The 4,548-nt window shown below is 48.5% G+C and overlaps 1 protein-coding gene across 1 annotated transcript in view; it reads right to left on the bottom strand.

The window, feature by feature from the left end:
* mgat3b (beta-1,4-mannosyl-glycoprotein 4-beta-N-acetylglucosaminyltransferase b) overlaps positions 1-3,380 on the bottom strand; it is a 28,611-nt gene extending 25,231 nt beyond the window's left edge. Inside the window, exon 1 of the mRNA XM_083693476.1 lies at positions 2,778-3,380. The gene's annotated coding sequence lies outside the window, so the exon portion shown is untranslated. The remainder of the gene's footprint in view (positions 1-2,777) is intronic.
* Positions 3,381-4,548: the final 1,168 nt, after the last annotated feature.

Genomic DNA, 4,548 nt, shown 5'->3' with positions numbered 1-4,548 from the left:
GTGTGTGTGTGTGTGTGTGTGTGTGTGTGTGTGTGTGTGTGTGCGTGTGCGTATCCTCTCCAGGAGCGGCTTAAGTGGTCTGTCCTGAAATGACCCTGTGGTGGAGCTGTCCCTACTTGGCCGGGCAGAAGAGGAAGGAAAGACAGACATGTTCATGCCAGAAATCAGTCCTACTCACCATTCTAACCCTACCTTCAACCCTTCACACAACGCTAGCCCTCCTCTGAAGTCCTTATCCTCCCTCTAAACAACAAAAAAAGCCAACAAACATGTCTTCCTCGTTCAAATAGTGCCACTGTTGTCCCGTGAAACGTGGCTTTCTAATGACTACCGGGTGGGTGTTCCTCGTGCGATCCCGCCCATCTTCCTTACTGCAGAGCGCCCAAAACAGGAAGTGGTCGTGAAACGGGGAAACAGGTGCGCTTCGACTTCGTTCTCGTCCACCTTGGGTTTACAATATAATAAACCTGTAAGTACGCCAGAAGCCGTTTGACATCTGTTGCGAGGCAGAAGCAGTGAACGAAAAGGAAGCGAGCGAGATATTTATATCAATGAGTGTATATCGGAGCTGGCAGAATCACCTCTTTGTGCTTCACAACTGGCACCTCAGGTACAGACGTTAACTGGATGACTGAGTACCTTTCACCTCTCTCCTCCCTCCCTCCCTCCCTCCCTCCCTCCCCTCCGCTACCTCTCTCCTTCCCCTCATACCATTCTCCCTCTCCTCTCTAACCTCCCTCTCTCCCTCCCCTCCCCTCAGCGACCTCCCTCCTTCCCCTTCATACCATTCTTCTCCCTCTCCTCTCTAACCTCCCTCTCTCCCTCCCCTCCCCTCAGCGACCTCCCTCCTTCCCCTTCATACCATTCTCCCTCTCCTCTCTGACCTCCCTCTCTCCCTCTCTGTCCTTTCCTCCTGCGATGCAACAGCCGTCGTATTCGGTGTCACCGCCGTTTCCGAGAAGTCCCCTCTTTGGCCACCCATCAGAGGCTGGCCGTGCCAGGCAACTTTATACACCTTAGGGACTCCCCCTGAGGCGGTCTCTGTCAGTACTCTAAGAACAGGCCTTTCCTTGTTTCGCCGTCCTCCGTTTGAAATCATTTGAAAGACCCAGGACAAGCGAAAGCCAAACTCCATGACATTGCTTGACCTTACAGACGTAGTGCATTTTTAGATCTTGAACCTACCTCGAACCAAAAAAGGGGTTCTTGGGTTGTCTCTGTTGAATGAATAACCCTTTGTTGACGTACTCTTTTTGGTGCCCTTGTAGGGGTTGGGGGGGGGGGGGGACCCTCTCTTTGGTTTTGGGTAAAATAAGAAGCCTTCTTTTCTGTTGAGTGTATTGACAGATCCGTGGTATTCCCAGATGGAGAAGAGACGAGGTCAAGCTGGACAACTGAGACACACCTCTTCCAGGGGTAACAGCAGTTGCACAACATGTGCAGCACACAGCACCACCAAGCACCAATTTGCAGCTGTATGGGGAACCACAGAGTAAATAAGGATTGATTCCCTACAATTACAGCAACTTCAGCGTCTCCATCCAAACGCTAGGGTTTGAGAAATTGCCCTTAACCACAGATTTAGGATCAGATTACCCTACAACCCGATCCTAACCTTGGGCATTACAGGAGATGGAAACATGTCTGATCTTGTATCAGTGATTAGGAGTGAACTTCTCCTCTAAAAGCTAATATCTAGTCTAAAAGCGACCATCGGATTGATTTATACGGAGTTAATTGAATATTGAGTCATATGAGACAGGACTGGAAAGGCACGTGCTGACTTGGCCTCTTTTCAGATAAGGTTGCTTTCAAAGATCTGAACTGATGTCAGATGTGTGTATCACCCTCGAATGATTAAGGTCAAGGTTGGGGGAGGGTAAACTGATCGTAAATCTGTCCTGGGGCGGAAAATCGTACATTGAAAATAATCATTGTAGCTGCATTACACTATAATGGATGATAATGTGTCCAAGTGACTTTTCTTTTCAAAAATGTAATGCAGTGAATGTCTTAATAGAAGTTGCAGCGGAGTGTCTGTAAGGTGGTTTTGGAAATATTTCCACAGTCAATACAAAGGAAAGCCTACTAACAAAACACACAACGAATTGTCTGGGAGTGCCCACTACAGCCAAGGAGGGTGTAAACACAGATAAAACATCGGGGTTACACCATAGTCTATCCATATGCAGTGTTAATCTATCCGTATTCAGTGTTGGAGTAGGCGTAAATGTCCTCAGGTCTATAGCCCCATCTGCCAGGCCATGGGTCGCATCGCATATTGATTAATCTCTCATACGTAGCCAGACGTCAATACTCTTCTTCCTAGAAATGACTTGTCAACCTTATGAGGCTCAGAACCATCTGGAACCCTAACAGACTACTGAGAAACCACGACCGCCCGCGAATAACACTTAAATGGCCAGAGAAGCAACCTCGCATTCGGATCATTTGATGATTGTATAGAAAAAATAAAAGGCCATATTAAGCTATGATATTAACCATTGTCAATGTAATGTATAGTTCCATCATTACGTTTTGACCCCATACAGTAGCTACATGGTCTTGGAAGTAGGCCTATATTCAGTTTAATAAATACAGGCATCACCACTGTCACGTTGCGATCTGGCATACCCAATACATTCATAAATAGCCCCGTCTCCACACAAACACACACACACACACACCCTTCTATATTGCAGGCATACAAGTGCAATGGGGGTTTCCAATGCACGCCATTGATTTCCCCCTATTTCTCTCCCAAGAAAAGCTCTTACCCATCGCCTGTGTCGGGTATCTTTTAGATAGTCATTGTAGATGAGAAGCTTCTCTGGTCGTCGCGGTGTTGATGGAATCGAAAACCAAATCTATGCCATGTCAGTCCTTCCTTCCTTCCTCATAGCCTATGTGCCTGGGTGCGCAGAGAGCTGGGGTCTCCGTAGCCGCTTACATAGTTATCATACCGCACAGCTGCATAGTTCACACTGTGCGCCAGTGTTTTGCACCGGTTTCTCCGATGCCCCGACGAATGAGGCTGCTACGGCTCTACGGTTGATTCCGGTGGTCCGGTCCCTCTGTCCGTTAGGTCTGTTCTCCCGAAACGCGCGTTGAAATAGCCTACACACGGGTTGCTGCTGTTGTTCTTGCTAATGAGAGCAACCGAGGGATAAAACGACCGATTTCACTGGTGCGCTCTGCCTGGGCGGGTGATCTGATCAATGGTGCAGAATAAATATCCATCCCGATTTGAGGATGTGATGGGAGGAAAACGGGATCTCGCCGTCGTCCTCTTCCTCCCGGTTACATCGGTTTTTGACGTTTTTAGGACTCGACGTCGCCGCCTCCTCCTATCGTCTCTCCCTCACCGTTATCTGTGAAGCCTCGTCTGTCCGTGAGACTCGTACTGCGCCCCCCCGCCCCCCACCCCCCTTCACCGAATATGACGCCTTTCCGCTCACAAGCCCCTTTCGCTCTCCCCTCTTTACTTTTCATTCTCTGCTGAAATGAGTAGCGGGAGAGGGGGGGGGGAGAGAGGGTGGTGGTGGTGGTGTGTGTGTGTGTGGGGGGGGGGGGGGGGGGGGGGTAGGGGAGGGGGGGGGTGGCAGCTCCTCCCCGCCTGTGTTTGCTTATCGCTGAGGAGCGGGCGAGAGTGAACGAGGGGGGCTTGAGGACGATTGAAATAAAGGAGAAATTGTAAACACGCAGAGAGCGAGGGAGGGAGGGAGAGAGAGAGAGAGAGAGCGCGGCGGCGGATCGCCATACTATGTGATACGACAGCCGTGCTTTCAGGCCAACATCACTTTGCGCAAATGCGGCAGCCATGTAGACTATCCAACACGGGCATACTTGCTGTGTACTACACATTGTATTCAGAACATGTTGTGTTATTGTCGCTCCGATACAGGAACGCCTCTCGTAGTAGCCACACCCGCCCCACACAGACACCACTCAAGTTAAGGAGAGAGGTGCGTTTTGGGGACTTCATTTCAGTAAGGTTGACTAGTTGAGGATAGACAGTAGTAAGACAGTAGTAATAAGTGATAGTAAGTGATGGTGACCCTGGAAGCCTGCTACATCCACTGGTGTAGGCAGTCCGTGGCCAAGGGGACTACAATAGAACGATCCATTCAACTAGCCTATACACTGCGGGGACAGAAGGACTCACTCGAAGCGCATGTCTATGAAATAACTGTCTTATAATTTGAGGCAATTATACCAATTTGATAAATTGAAGCAATTATGCCAATAAATAGCAATCTCAAACAGGCACTGGCCGACATTGTTTTCTAATGACTATTTGATAGAAAACACCCGTTGTTTTAATTTTTTTTGTTGCTACAAAGCCATTCCCCAGAGAGAATTTTAATGTAACATTAACTGAGACAAGTTTCTATCGCGAACAACGGTAATTACTCTCCTGGCCAAGAGGGACATTAGTGAGACAAAATAATGTAAAAGCGAGATTACATGACTCACTCAAATGGGGTGTTGAATAACAGGGAACTTTCTTCATCTGACACTGAAAGGGTATGTAATTTGAGAAATGAT

Source organism: Argentina silus (genome assembly GCF_951799395.1).
Source record: "Argentina silus genome assembly, chromosome: 22".
Lineage (NCBI taxonomy): Eukaryota > Metazoa > Chordata > Actinopteri > Argentiniformes > Argentinidae > Argentina > Argentina silus.
The sequence above is the reverse complement of the archived record's forward strand: the minus strand, read 5'-3'. Positions and strand labels throughout refer to the sequence as shown.